This window comes from Panthera uncia, assembly GCF_023721935.1.
Source record: "Panthera uncia isolate 11264 chromosome A1 unlocalized genomic scaffold, Puncia_PCG_1.0 HiC_scaffold_16, whole genome shotgun sequence".
NCBI classification, from domain to species: domain Eukaryota; kingdom Metazoa; phylum Chordata; class Mammalia; order Carnivora; family Felidae; genus Panthera; species Panthera uncia.
In genome coordinates this window covers 46,641,630-46,656,971 of record NW_026057576.1, presented here as the reverse complement: position 1 = coordinate 46,656,971, position 15,342 = coordinate 46,641,630, and the positions used below count along the sequence as shown (strand labels likewise).

Here is a 15,342-nt window from a genome sequence, read left to right as displayed (position 1 = left end):
CTTTCATTTTTCCTTCAAAAATTTTTGAGGGAGGGCGCCTGGGAGGCTGGGTTGGTTGAACTTCCAGCTCTTGGTTTCAGCTCAGCTCAGGTCATGATCTCAGGGGTTGGTGAGATCCAGCCCCTGAGTTGGGCTGAGTGTTGACAGTGGGGAGCCTGCTTGGGATTCTCTCTCTCTTCCTTTCTCTCGGCCCCTCCCCCACTCATTCTCTCTAAATAAATAAATAAGTAAGTAAATAAATAAATATTAAAAAAATTTTTTTTGAGGACTTGGGTGTTGGGTGCTGACTGAAGCCCTGGGGAGACAACTGAAGAGTGGTCAGACACATTCTTGCCAAATCTAGAGCTTACAGCCTTCTAGGTGAAGGTATGTAACGACCTCATTAGTTCTTCATGTCCTTGTAAAAAAGGTGCCCTCCCAGTTGCACAGGGAGAAAAACTGCAAGCAAGAAAATGAGCCAAACCATCAAGAGTCACTCAAGGGTCAGTGATGAGACCCAGAATCAGTTGAGGACTTCCGGTTCACAGGTGGAAACCCTTACACCAATGACTCAGTAATATTTGAGTGTGAAATACAAACGCAGTTGGTGTTTACCTTTCTAATTATGGCTTGTTTATTCAACTTTTAAAAATTAATGTTCATTTCTCGATGCACATCGATGGAGTAGAAAGATGAGCCATAACCAGACTATGCAAGTGGGCGAAGCTAAGCTGGGATTCACGTTTTGCCTTAGGTAAATCACACATGGATTAATCTGAAATAACTACATTATGGTTTGTGCACTTCGATGACTTTTTAAAATCACATTGTGTGGAAAAGTTCATGTAAAGGAACATCGTCAAATCTTTTTTTTTCTAAGTTTATGAATTGATGTGTTTCCAATGATGGTGTCAATAACTCATAAGCTTAATGGCATGTTTTTCTTTTAGCTGTCTGCCACCAAGAAGTCCATAGAGAGCCTCAGCAACATAATGGTTTTCATCTTAGGACTAGAACATTCTAAACAGTTACATAGCAAAAAGGCACACACTGTCAGTTGACTGGCCCAAATTCCATCTGAGGTGCCCTAATCCATGTCTACTTTCCTGTGATTGATTTTCATGAGACCATGTGACCCAATAATGGCCAATGAAATATAAGCACATGGTAATGGGAGGTGAGGCTTCTGCAAAACTTTCTAAAAGGAACAGACTTGGCCTTAACTTTGAGATTTTTTTCCTTCTTCCTGCTGTGGTGAGAAAAAGAAATTATGCTTTAAGAAGGGGAGCAGGAAAACAAAATGAGCTCGGGGAGCAGGAAAACAAAATGAACTTGGAGTCTTGGGGCACCAAAGATCACCTGCACGGCCTCCAACTGTGGCTGCCTCCCTTTGGGCTTTTTGTTTTGTTGAAGGAGGGGTTGGGGAGGAGACAGGGCAAAAAATATATATCTTAAGCAGCCATTAGTTGGGTTTTCTGTTGTTTGCCAATTAAAGTAAAGCAATACTAATCAGTGCTGATCTTCAACTTCCTTTCCTATCTCATTTCCCTGTATTTTCATTTCTTGTTCTTTTATTCCCAAGTTTCTGACTAGGTTTTAATTTTTTCTCTGTATTCTTTTTTATCAGTTCTCTAATATACCATTTTACTTTCAAATTTGATAGAATGGATTTTCTATTTCCGTGACTTCCAAATTTATCAAAACTGTAAACAAGCTAATATTCCTGAATTCCATCCTTTTAAGACCCTTTTCTTTTTCCTTCTTATCAAGGCTTGAAATATGAGACAGAGCTTCCCATTTTCCTTCCCAGGGTGCACCCCTTTCCCAAAATAACAAGTTGTTGCATTTTAGTTTGAATTTGTAATGTCTTTTGCAGCTGTTGTAACGTTCATTTCCTATTGTAGTCAGACTCATCTCAGCCAAGCTGTGGCAAGAGAAATTGATTCAGCCCCAGACTTCTACCCACTGTTGTCAAGTTCAATTTCTACGAATCAGGGAACTAAAATTCAAGCCATTCTTGTTTTCAATTTAAAGTTTTTTATTTCAGAGTACCACCCAACTAACCAGAACACCACCCAGTTAGCCAGAACGCAGGGAAGATGGTACTCTCATATATTATGGTGTCCTGGTAAGTTGGTAGAATAATTTTGAAAAATAATCGGTGAAATGTTTCTAGAACAGTAAAAACAAATTCATCATCTTTGCTTTGGTAACACAACATAGACGACACTTCCGAAAAAAAAATTTTTTTAAAGAAGCTAAGACGTTCACTATAATGTAAGTATGATTGCAAAAATTTGGAGAAAATCCTAATGTGGTGATAAGTTAAATAATAGCAATTCACTACTAGGAAAAATGATTATGAATACTTTGTCAAAATAAAAAATATGTCTAAAAAATTGCAATAAAATAAATCCCAGGTCAGAAAGACATAGTTATTCCTGTAAGAATAGGAGAGGGATATGACTGGGTTGACCAGAATGGGGGGCTTAGAGTATTGGAAATATTCTATAGTTAAGCCAAGAAAAGGCCACAGGAGCATACCTTAACCTACGTATGTTGTATATTACTTTACACACATGACATAGTTCATATTAAAAATAAAATTATCTTTTGAAGAAATTTTTAACCTCCACAAGGTCTTTCCCCACAGTCTTCTTAATGTTTCCTAACAGATATAACTTCATCCAGAGTATTATAATTGTACTTCATATTATAATTGTTCATTGCTTTTATCTAAGCTCATCTTCATATACTTATAATACTGAGGCTAGTGTCTTGTATATAGTATGAAATTAAAGTATTCTGTAAACTATGTACACTGTAGATGAATTATTTCCATGGTGGCGTAATTTTTACTTATAAAAAATAAAAAGGCAAGGATAGCTATAGTTCAAATCTGATATGCCTCGATTTGCTATATTTAAAAAATGCAAACTATCTCTATTTACCACATTATATCTCCAACATTTGCAGTCTAAAAACTTGCAAAGTGCTATTTTTAAAAACAAATTTGCTATGAATTTTCCCTCTGGTTATGAAAAATTAAAATTTTATTTAATACAATTCCACTCAAAGGAGAGTGAAAAGTAGTATAATTGAATAAATATGAGAGGGACAATGCAATTAGGTAAATATGTTCCAAATTTGGTACATTTCTGTATGTAAAAACTTCTAATTTAAGGGAAAATTACTTGAGGAATGTTGCCTGGATCCATGTTCAAAAGGTGCTTGTCAACACATTTCAGAGTTTTGCTTATTATTTTTAATATGTGCACCCAAATGGAAACTCAGGTTTTCAGGTCTATGATGTTTTAATGTAGGTCATTCTAATTCTATTTATTTTTTAATTAGTTCAACAAACATTTCACTAATCACCCACTATGTGCAAAATAGTGTGAGGGGTAAAAGGAAGGCTAAATAAATGGCTAACTTACAGCCCTTTTCTCAGATGGTTACCTGTCTAGGGGAGCCAACAATATTTAATGAAAGCAGAAAAGTGTAAGTACCTAAAGAGTAAGTGAGGGAATTAACATTTGCTGGATGCCTACTTGGGCCAATATATTTCACACTGGCCCAAGTAAGGATCCAGTAAGTGTTAATCCTTCAAAGTATGGGAAATATTATTTACATGGGCAGAAAAAATGGAGAATCAGAAAGGCACTCTTTCCATTACGTTAACAGAAGCTTCAAGAATGGAAAGATAATTTTTTGATGAAGAGGTGTGATATATAAAATGTGTGCAGGGCGTCATGGAATCATTTTGGGAAGATTCCAGAGCAGACAATGGGGGTGGGGGCACTGAGCCAACTAGTAAAGGCAGCCAGGATGGATGGCGCATGGCAAGGTGTTCACCTGGGTAGAAGGTTACAAGTCTGAGATATATGAGAACCGAAGTGGGGCCCTTAAATGTCATGGTGTTGTATTGACACTAATTTGTGTCACTTTGGGTTTTTAACTATAGATGTGCCATAATTAAGGATTTGCTGGAGGCGAGGTGGAATGGAGCTGAGGGAAGGAGGCCAGAGGTTCAGAAGTGCACGATGGGGAGGCGCATGGTGGTAGCCCTGAAGGAGACTTGACTGCGGAAAAGAGACAACATCCGAGGGAGTGATGATCAAGCTAGAAGGACCAAAAACCGTATTGACTGCAACAAAACAAAGTTATAAAATGTCATTTTCCTCTAATTGCCAGACGGCTCCTCACACAAATCAAAACATGCTGTTTACCATGTAATCACATAATATCACCAGCTGTTTGCATTCATAGTAAGTCCTCTTACATGCCTTTCTCAGACTTAAACAGGAAAATTCCCCTTTGCTGAACATTATTGCCAAAATAGAACACATGAAGAAAAAAAAGGGCATTGAAACCTAGCAATACATATTCACTTCTGGCCCTAGGACTGTATTTTAAAATATATGAAAGCTTTGGAAATCACTTTTATTTTCACTTTGAATCAGCTCTAATCTTTCAACACAGCTTTTACTTCTGAAAATGGACTCCCATTTTCCCCCATCCCTGCCTGGAATTACATTCGTGTTAAATCATCCATGCAATCTTTGGCATCGCTAATCCTAAGGCTTAAGAACTTTAAATATACATAGATACTGAAGAGAGTCTTTACCTTAGAGAAATCAGGGTGTGGTGCAAGTAATACTCTTAATATTGTAAAAGAGTTTTCTACCACTGACACTAATTTTTCAAAATGTATCACCACTGGTGAAGTGGAAGTAAGATCTGACAAAAAGTTGCAGGTAGGTAACGTTTATTTTGACATTAGCAACTTAAAATCTCTAGTTGCAAGTTGTGCCTTATCACGTACATTGAACGAGATAGAGGATCTGCTTTGGGGGTGCTTGTGTGTGTTCTTCTCTTTTCTAGGATAAGATGTTAGGTAGAAGAATACCACGGTTAAGAAACTCCAAATACCGACCTCCATCCTCCTCGTTAATTCATTCTTCTTTTAGCATTTGCGACAGTGAACACTAAGTAAAATAGAAGTATATGAATTTGGGGAAATGAGTCATCTTTGACCCAAATTATCCTGGGTTTAAACAGAACTGAAATACGATAAAAGATGGGATTTGAAAGATACTTTCAACACTTTTTTTTTTTTTTTTTTTTTTTAGAGTTTGTTTGTGTGTGTGTATGTATGTATGTATTTAAAGAGAGAGCAGAGATGGGCAGAGAGAGAGAGAATCCTAAGCAGGTTCCACACTGAGCCACCCAGGAGACCCTCAACATTGACATTTTACGATTTTGTGATTTCAAAATTTTTTTTGTGTGGCCAGAATTATACATTCCTGGTAAATTAATTTTGCCATGTTTACATTTCCTGATTTTTCATATTCTTGCACACACAGGGAAGTGGAGGGTAAGGGACTACATGTAAAGATATGCACATATTTTTGCTAAGCTATGTATGCTATTTTCCTAATTTCTCTCCTTCTGTTCACACCTTAGTTTGTTTTACCCTAAGTTCTACACAGGGAATGAATTACATGAACTGAATTGGAAATGTATGCCTGTACACAAACACACACATTTACTCCAGTATCCTAACTCCCAGTGATGACCACCTTCTTCATTCTTTGGTTTTGATCTTCTGCTATCTTTTCCCTTGCCTCTTTATATCTGGAGAATTGCCTTAATCAAACATTTCTATCCTTTATCTGTCAACAATTATAAAAAAAAAAAAAATCTGCAAATATTTTTTCCCCTAACTAACTTGATGTAGTTCATTTTTTCAGCCACATTACCCAGAGTCTGGATATTAACCTTGACTTTCCCCTAATTTCCTTATCTCTCTGGAATGGAGTCTTGTACTTTTTCTATCTTTTGTCATTCTATTAACATGCCTGTGGCTGTTGCCAAAAGGAGGGAGTGCAGCTTGGAATGCTTCTACACGTGCAGAAAAGCGCTGGCTACAGAACATATTTATGGTCAGTCCGCTACTCAGCTCTGAGAAAGAGCTGTTAGTACAAGAAGTGCCACGATGACATAATTTCTTACAGCATCCTTCACTCTTACAGTTAAACTCACTTCCTTCACTCTCTGCCCCACCTACAGGGAAACTTCACAGTGTTTCTAGTAGAGGCAAGTTTTTCATTTAAACATTGTACATTTGTCAATGTTCTACCATTTTTCAAACTTGTCTTTTCATGTTTCATCCAGATGTAGTGCAGTGTAAAGGGCTGTTTAACCTGATTAGCCCAGGGGATGTGGTCCGGAGCCCCTTCCCCCCCACCCCCCAAAAGAGACTCCACCCTGCTACCGCCCTTCTGCGTGCCCGCCCCATTTTGCTCCAGGGTTCCTGATTCCTGCCCCACCCACGTCTTCAGCCGTGGGCATCCCTCGCCTTCCTGCTCTCCCCACAGCTTTCCTCTTCTCAGATGACTTCACTTAAGGAGTGGTCCACGATTTTAAGACACTGTTACACTTATCTCATTTGTTCTTCTCCGGAACCCTAAGAGCCGGGCAGATCCCTCCTCGCAGTCCTGTTGTATGTCTAAGAGTCAGGCCCACTGACTCATCCCGTGTGGACTGGAAGTGGGCTGCTGTCGACTCAGCGTCCAGGCGGGACCACCTTTCCCATCATTCCTCACGTAGAGTGTGGCAGGTGGCAGAGGCCACACCAGGCGGTACCCTGCCTTTGTTTCCATTAATAACGCACACCCGGCCTTTAGAAGTGTTTGGAAAATGCCACACAAAATGTAGAGCACGGCTTTTCCTGGCTAGAAGTCGTTCCTTTGCTCTCATTTCCTGTTTCTCGGCCTCTCCCTTGTTTCTCTTCCCACCCCACTTCATGCCACATTACTGCAAATCTTGCTCTCCCTAACATAAACTTCCCCTTCGCAGCCTTCCCACCGCCGGGGCCGTTTCCCGCGCGGGGCGGGCTCAGGGGCACCGCGCAGGGGTGCCTGCGGGCTCGGGAGCTCCAGCGCGCTCACCTAGGTTTGCAAGAAAAGTGGCGCACGCATCTCCACCGCTGACCGCAGCGCCCGGCCAGCCCACCCTCGCACCCCGCCCGTCCGCTTCCGCCCCGTCTCCTCCCTGCCCCCGCCGACCCTCCGGCGCGGCGTTGACCCCGCGCCCTCCGAGCCGCGGCGGGAACGGCCGCCCCGCCGCTGCCTCCACTCTCCCGCCCCAGAATCCCGCGGATCCGCTCCCCCAGGCGCGAGGGCGGGGAGGGAGGGGCCGCAGGGGAGAGCGGCTAGGGCTCCGCTCCCGGTCGCCCGCTTCTCGTGCCTCCCTCCTGGGGCGCAGGGCCGGGGGGTGGACTCCCCTACGCCGCGGCTAGGAGCCCTCGGGGCCTCGGCGGGGGTCTGGAGCTCCAGCTTCCTACCCCTCCTGCAAGTTCGCCTGCTTTCCCGAATAACTAGCGCGGGCAGGCACCCCTTCTCCCGGGTTTCCCGAGCGAGGCATGCGTCTCCCCTGCCCCCATCCATCCCAAGGTGAAGCACTGGGAGGGAGGACGCCCCCGCTTCGCCCACAACGTGCGCTGCTCCCGAACCCAAACAATGATCCCTCTCCCTTCCTCGCCCAGCCCCCGGCCCGCCCCACCCCCGCGCGTACCCCGGCTCCGAGGGCACCGCCCGCCCGGCTGCCCCTGCTTTGGACCCCATTGTTGCCCGACCCGGGCGATGCCCGGTGCCCGGGGGCGGTCCCCGGGAGCCGCCGCGCCGCCGTGCCCGCAGCCTCGGCCGGCCGCTCGAGCCGGCTCCGCCCACACCTTTCCAAGTTAGCTGGCGGGCGAGCCGCGGGGACGGCTCGGGCGCCCGGCCCCCTCCCTGCACGCCCCCACCCGGGCCGGAGCGGGGAGGGGGCGGGGGGCCGGGCGGGCTGCGCGCTCGATTTGCCTCCGAATTCTCTCCCGAAGGCTGCCTTGCGCGCTCAGACACAAAAGAGGGGACTTTCTCGCGGCTCAGCGCGAGTCCTCGCCTGGCGAGTTGCAATCCGGGGGTTCCTCCCGCCGCGAGGCCCCGCGGGCCCCCCTCGGCCGGCGGCTCCCAAAGCTCCGTTGGCCATGTGTAGGTTATTTTGGGTGCCGCAGCAAGGTGGTGCAGGTGAAAGGGAAGCGCGGCCGAGGCCGGGGGGCGGGGGCAGGGGTGGGGCGGGGTGGGGCGGGGTGGAGGCTCCGCGGACCCACCCCCCAGCCCGGCGGCCCGGGCGGCGAGGCGAGGGCCGGGCAGTGGGTGTTGCCTTCTACCTCTGCGAGCGGGGAGGGGTTAGTTTCCCACAGGGGATTTCAACCATCACACTCAGAGCCCGCCTCCTAATCCTCGGGCGGAGCGGCTCGGGGGCCCCATTTTATGGCAATAAAGCGACTTAGCGCCTGCTGAGCGAGCCCCTCCCCGCCGCCGCCCCCGCCCTCGGCCCCACCCCGGGGCTCGCCCGCAGCGGCGGGGCTTTGTTTCTGGGGAGGAGGACCCGGAGCTCTTTTGTTTGGGGGTTTGGTGTTTTCACCCCCCCCACCTCACCTCACCCCACCCCACCCCACCCCCCACGCCTCTCCGGTTTCCTGAGCTGCGGGCTGCAAGGGAGGAGAAGCGGCGTCTTGCAACCCCCTCGGCTGGGCCCCGGGGTAATTCGATGCGGGCCTGGCGAGGCTCCCCACGCTAGACCGGGGCTCGCGTCTCGGCAGCCTCCACCCACCGGCCCACCCTACATTTAGCGCATCATGTGATCCGGGTAAGTCATTTGCAAGTACAACAGTTCCCTGGGTTGCCCCCCATTCATTTCCTGAGAACTGCAGAGAGCAGCTGAGAGGCTCTGCCTGTGCGTGTGCGAGTGTGCGTGTGAGTGTGCGCGGGTGACGCCGTGTGTGTGCGAGAGTGAGTGTGTGCGCGCGCGTGTGTGTGCGAGAGAGAGAGAGAGAAAGGGAGAGAGAGAGGGGGACTCTGTGTGAGGGAAAGAAAACAATTTCTCCTGCTCTGCAGCTTCTGTTCAGGTCTGTGCCGATTCCGTTTCTTATCAAAATAAACAACCCCCTCCTTTTTTTTTTTTTTTTTTTTTTGCCATCCCAAATCAGACCGTGTTCTCTTAACATGTTTTATTTTCCTTCTGTCATCTGCTCAAGTTAAATCATTTTGGTTGGTCTGTGCTCTTAAAGGGGGAAAGTGTTGGGAAGCGGGAGGGGGCCGAGGGAGGGCGATGCTATTGCAAAGCAAGTAGCGTCGGTCGGATATGTGAAGAAGAAAGAAGGTTTCTCTCTCCACCCCCCCCCCCGCACCAATTTTTTTTTTTTTTTAAAGAACTTATCAAGTACCGTGAATTAAGCAAATGTTTTTCTACCCCTGGTGGAATTGTTGGTTGCAATGTTTGCCTGACGGTTGCCAAGGATGGGACATAAAACACCCGGGCTGAATCGGGGAGGCGGGGGTGGGGGGTTGTGGAAGTAGTATGCCCCCAGGAAGAGAGCGAGTTCGGTGAATAGCTGCCGCACCGGGGCTGTGTGGGCTGTGGGTGTGCGCTGGAGAGAGTGGAGGGGAAGGGGTTAAGGCGGAGATGACACTGCTGGCATGAATAGTGGTCCTGGTGCTACATTCATTATTGTCTCTGGTCGTAATGATGTGTAACTGTCACTTGCTACAGTGCCTGGTCCGCGGAAGTAGCCAGGGGCTGGCCCGTGGCTGTTATTTTCAATTACGGGGGAGCCGGCCGGAGTTGACAAGGGGCAACTTTGCACGTCCACCCGAGCCGGGCAGCCCGCGGAGCTGGCCTGGGAGCCCTTTCTAGCCTCAGAAGCTCGCTCTCAGGACTCGGACTTGACCTCCGCGACATTAGTTGGTGTTCGTGTTAGATGCTCCCCTATGGGGAGAATCAGTCCTGCTTTTGTTGGGTAGAGAGCTGCGTATTAGAACTTTGAAAAACTTTTATCTTTGGGGAAAAGGGTGGGGTGCACTCAACAGTTCTGTTTCGAAGTGCATTTGAGGCAAACGCTTGGAAAAAGTACCAATTCCTTTGTTATATGCCCTGCGGCTTCCCAGCCCCCCTTCACCCTGCGCTTCGAGTTTTGCATACTTTAATAGTAATACCCTTAATTCAGCTGATAAAAACTGACTGTGTTGAGTTAAAGAGTGTTAGTACAACGGAATGTGTAATCTGGATAAACAGTTTGTATGGTTAATATCGTGAGCTCTCTAATTTAACAGTACAGATGGTTTAAGTATCGTTCTGTATGGATTGTTTTAAGCAATCCCACTGGCTAATAGAATTCTCGGCCGAGCACTGGGATATTTTATTGTAAATCAGCTTTAATATTCTCTGTTTCCCGGTCACACCAGGGAGGTGAGCAGGTCTATTTACATTTGGTGCCTGTGCATCCAGTGGCCTCAGTAGACATCTGTCAATCAAATAACGTCATTGTGCAAATCCACCTAGACGCCTCCCAGGCCCTTTTCTTACTGGAGGAGAGAGTTGTTTAGATAAGTAAATGCTTTGAAATAAATTTGGTGTCTTTTAAAAGGGAGCCTCTTGTGATGGGAATAGGAGTGGTCACTCTGGAAGAGTGGGTGTATTCCATCATGTAACAAATGCTCTTTGGAATTGGCATTTAATAAAAACAGTGACTCCCCCCCCCCCCAAAAAAAAAAAAAAGCCTGGTTGTGCTGTTTGTAGACCTCATTCGCATTTTGTTTACATTCTTTAAAACCACGCAGAAATTGGTTGCGATAAAGGGGTATACTTTTAGGCTAGAAGATGTTTAACTGTGGAAGCTTAGTAGACATGGGATGGTGAAGGGCAAACATTTCAGTTGCATAAGTTGTATCTTTATCGCTGCAGCCTGGTCAATCGATTGGAGACTAGCTTGAGTATGGTAAGCTTCTTTGAGTTGGGGAGGGAGCAATTAGAGCATAGAAGTATTGGCAGAAATTTGTAATGCATTTAGGAGAGAAGTTTATTATTCTTGTCTTGTAATTCATAACTATTATGAAGTATACCGAAGCTGGTGAAATTTGGAAGTTTCAAATTTATGAACCAAAACCATGTAACTAATATAGTTGTGTCAGATACACAGAACATTCTTGAGGAATTTCTGTTTATTTTTGAGTTGCTTCAGTTATTTATCTATTACTTAACAATGCATATTTAAAAGAAGCTTCGGTCAGCTAAACTTTATTTTGGAATGCTTTGTATTACTATCTATTGAATGAAAATTGTTGTGCCAGTGGGCCCTTAACATATATTTTTTTTCTCCAGAAAGTTCTTTTTCAGTAACTGAATGTCATTTGGGAGAAAACTGGTCCTGGTGTAGCATTTGAGACCTTGACCTTAGCAACTTTTGGCTGGTGGTTGTTTACTACAGCTGCAGCCTCTGTGTGTACAGAAAGGGAAGGGACTGCAAACACCAGTGTGCTCACTCTCCCCAGGCCAAGGGAAAAACAAATCAGGATGCGTGATGTTCATTCATTCCGAAGAGGGTGCATCAGGCATAGAATAGCAGTAGTGTTCTGGTCATTTAAAAATATATATGTTCCTCGGGGATTACTTCCCTGCCTCCTGTGAAAGGTAAACAAGCACTTGAACAGACTGAGTGAGTTTTAAATGTTCTATCATGAAGCAGGCTGTTATCAAGTGAATGAAATAATTTGGTCTTAACCATAGGTGTGGTTTTTTTTGTGTGTTTTGTTTTCTTCTTTTTCCTCTGCAAAGAGGACGTAAGTGCTTAGGCCTCTAGGCCTACACTGAGGGCATTTTGAACTCAAGCCAGTGTTGGTTAATCTAGAGTACTGAATCGTCTTACCAGTGAGGTGATATTGTTAAGCAGTTGAACATATGAAGGTCCTCGGTGTTTTCGCCATTGTACAAAATGGAAAGTGTGGAATTTCATATTTATGTGTGAATTTCATTAAGATAATCAATTAAATTGGGGGTGTCAAATGGTTTTCTTTAGATTGTGAGAGAAACAGTCTTCTTAGAGGGTTTACTTCATAAATGTAACTGTAGATGATTTGTGTATTGATACAAACTAGTTGTATTCTACAAAACTAGAGGTGCAGACTTACTTGAAAAGTTATTTGTTTTGGATAAGGAAGTCTTCCCGCTTGTGCTTTCACGCTGATTAATGAGCAAGAACTAAAAATCTCAAAACTGCTTTATTTAACAGTTTTATTTAACACCCATGGTTATCTTTTTCCTTGTAGAAAACAGCTTTCATTTTTATAAATAATTTCTAAAATAGGTTGCGGTTGCTTGCCTTTATCATTTATGTTTTGAAAATGCTGTATGATAGTAGGGTGGTAATATCTGTATTTTTGCCCCCTGTTCACTTATTTTCTTTTATGTTTATTTTTCAGCTGACAAATTACGCACAGCTTTCAGTCTTTAGTATGTACAAGATGTAAGGGTAAAAATATTAAAATTAAATCACTGGCGACACCCTATAAACCACAGCCTTAACTCATCCACCACAACCACAGCTCCCAAAATCAAAACGCAAGTAAACAGATGGGCCTTGCCCTATGCCCAGAAGGTCAACAGCCCTGGGCTCTGTGAGATCTGCTGTATTTCCAGATCCCAAACCCGTTCAGGGAAATGTCTGACTTCAACAGGCCAGAATTCATTTTCAGGGCCTGGACCAGCCACACCCCATCTGATGTCAGCTTTTGAGTTCTTGTGGCTGAGAACACATGCTGTGGATTAAATGGTTACTTTCTCTATATATTCTCAGTAATTATGTTACAAAAGGATTTTTCGGTTTTGGGTGTTTATTGTCATAAAAGTGGCTACTTGAGTAGTCCTGTTGCTCCATAAAAATTTGTTTGGGTCTGGCAGTAGGCTACAGGATATTCACCCAGAGAATTCTGCTCTTGGCGTGGTCTTTCTTCCTGTCTTTTTCTCCAGTGGAAGTCATATACTTCTGTTGCTGTTTCGTGGTATATTTTTTTGATTATTAGCATAATTGGACTGGTCTGAAGAGTATTGCTTTTTAGGTACAGATGGGGTAGCAGGAAGCCTTTGCTGCTGTACTGCTGCATGGAAGGTGAGAGAAACCATTGGAGAGCTTTGGGATAGTTTTCTCCGTCCCATCAGAGGTAATAGAAGCCCAGCTATTACAGTTTACTGGCCTAGACAGCCAGGAGTTGTGTTCCCAGTGCTACAGTCACAACACCTGTGGGTTTTTAGAATTATTCTGGGCGTAATGTATATGTGTATATCACATGTATGTGTGTTTGCTATTTTACGTATATTTTATGTATATATATGCATGTATATAGTATTTATGAACGTGAGTTTTTATATTCTGTATGTTGGTATATATCCCCCGGCACCCCTGACGCTACATATATTACGAGCAAGAATTACGGTAAAAAGTCCCCCTCCTCCCACTTGTATACAAAAGAAGGAAAACACACAGTTTGTTTTTTCCAAATCCTATGTTTAGTAATAATGTTCGCACTTGGTTTTGAGTTTAGGAAGCAAACTTAGAACGTGAAAACAGCCTTGCCCCAAAGAAAACAAACCAACATAACTAAATGAGAACCAAGATAAATGATTGTGAAAAAATGAAACAGCTAACTGTAAAGAAAATATTTATTCATTTCACAATCCGGTATCTGCTAAGATTATATATCCTGGAATCTGGACTGATTGAGGTGGCAGAGATATCACAATCTGAAGCCGGGTCTCTTGGTTACTAAAACTGGACGACCTTGGTTAAATTTCTTAACCTGAGTCTGTAAAATGGGAAAAATAATAGACATTTTACAGGGTTGTGGTGAGGGTAAAAGAAGATAGTGTGGGTACGAATCACTTTGTAAAACTAGAAAGTACTCGTGTGGCAACTGATTTGACAGGAAAACCACTCCCTCTCCATCCCCCACATCCCTACAAGGGATGAACTTTCCAGCCTCTCTAAGTGAGCATATAAATTACACTTATGGAGAAGGAATTTCCGAGTGTGGGTAGAAAACTTCTGGCAGTCAAAGGTCATGAATTCCATTCCTGTCTCACCAGAGATTTGCTCTGTGACCTTGAGAAAGTCATTCTTAAAAAGTTTCTCTGTAGCTGGTATGAAACTTTACCATTAACATTTGTATAATGCAGGTGAAGTATCTGAGCTTTTCAAAAGAATGTACATGAAAATACAGTTCCCATAATGATTTTACAGAAAACAGAAAGTGAAGATCAAGAGTGATTTCTTAGAGATTGTAAACCTCCTTCAGTGAGTCCACTACTCATTAAAAATACCCTTATTTTTTTATAGAATCATTAATTTTGTGCTGTTATTCTATAATTTAGAACAGTCTTATTGAACTGCAAATCCCTAATTAAGCGAAGATTCTGTTGCTTAAGCTATGTCTGATTTATGGCTTAAGCCAGAAATAAAGTGTCTTGGTTAGACTCAAACATTGTTGTAACACAATAAATGCACAGCCAAGAGAGGTAAATGATGGAGATATTACATGGATATTTGAAAATTTATTGAACATATTTTATTTATGCACACATTTTTTCTGCTGTGTACATTTCTTTACACACATACATTTGAGAAAATTAACAATATTAATTTGCATAATTTCTCCCCAGCCACATTTTCTTCAGTTAAGAAACAACAAAAAATATTTTTTCATGCTCTGTGTAAACACTATTCTTGGAAGAGCAAAGAAATTGACTCACACTAGCTCATCAATAGAATTCATTTTAGACTCTTTCTGTGTCACACATACACCTTGCCTAACTCCTGTTCCTGTTACAACTATCACTGTAAACATCACTTCCTCTGGGATTCTTGCCATCCCTTACTTTGCAAAGTACTTGAATAAGAATATTGAATAAGAATAAGAATTCTGAATAAGAATATTCAGGGTTCCAGGCTGTGTTCTATGGCCCTATAGTACATGCTGTTTTTCTGGTGCAACTGCTTGTTGATTTGCTGGTCCCCTCCCAATAGTAAGCCCCTTGAGAGCAGGAAATGATTCTTCTTCATAGTTACTGTACTGGCTTCTCACCCGGTGCCTACCATAGTGACAGATCGCACAGTGCTAAAATACTTGTACAAGGAACAAATTAAGGAGTGCAATCTCTGTGACTAACCCTCCAGTAGCCCAGTGGCAGTATCATGGATTTTTCCTTACTAAGTCTTTTGATCTCTCTCTAGCTAAGCATATTCAACTCTATTAGCCATTCCACAATTCACTACCTTTTCCTGCCTTTTTTTTTTTTTTTTTTTTTTTTTTTCTTTTTCTCTTCGCGAAATAAAGCTTTGTAGTGGAGTCAAAGGGTGCTGGATTTGAAACCTCAGGCTACTCGGGTTTGGCTGTCTGACTGGACAAGTTAATTCTCCAAGTCTCCGTTTACGTATAAGTAAAAACAAAAACAAGAACAAATAATGTCAACATTGCAGAATAGTTTTGA

At 43.7% G+C, this 15,342-nt stretch overlaps 1 protein-coding gene and 1 long non-coding RNA gene across 5 annotated transcripts in view; both read left to right on the top strand.

Moving 5' to 3' along the window:
* Window positions 1-883: 883 nt before the first annotated feature.
* Window positions 884-4,497, top strand: LOC125934143 (uncharacterized). 2 transcript variants are annotated; one of them, XR_007461241.1, is made up of 3 exons: window positions 936-1,156; window positions 2,027-2,107; window positions 3,944-4,497. It is a non-coding gene; the product is annotated as an uncharacterized LOC125934143 (long non-coding RNA). The 2 variants fall into 2 exon arrangements; XR_007461240.1 differs by lacking the exon at window positions 2,027-2,107 and having other exon boundaries at window positions 884-1,156.
* A 3,687-nt stretch (window positions 4,498-8,184) lies between these two features.
* Window positions 8,185-15,342, top strand: part of KLF12 (KLF transcription factor 12) — a 435,411-nt gene continuing 428,253 nt past the window's right edge. For 2 of the 3 annotated variants that reach the window (XM_049647469.1, XM_049647471.1), the window contains exon 1: window positions 8,185-8,673. The gene's annotated coding sequence lies outside the window, so the exon portion shown is untranslated. Of the gene's footprint in view, window positions 8,933-15,342 lie in introns of all 3 variants that reach the window. The other variant, XM_049647468.1, reaches the window with a different exon arrangement.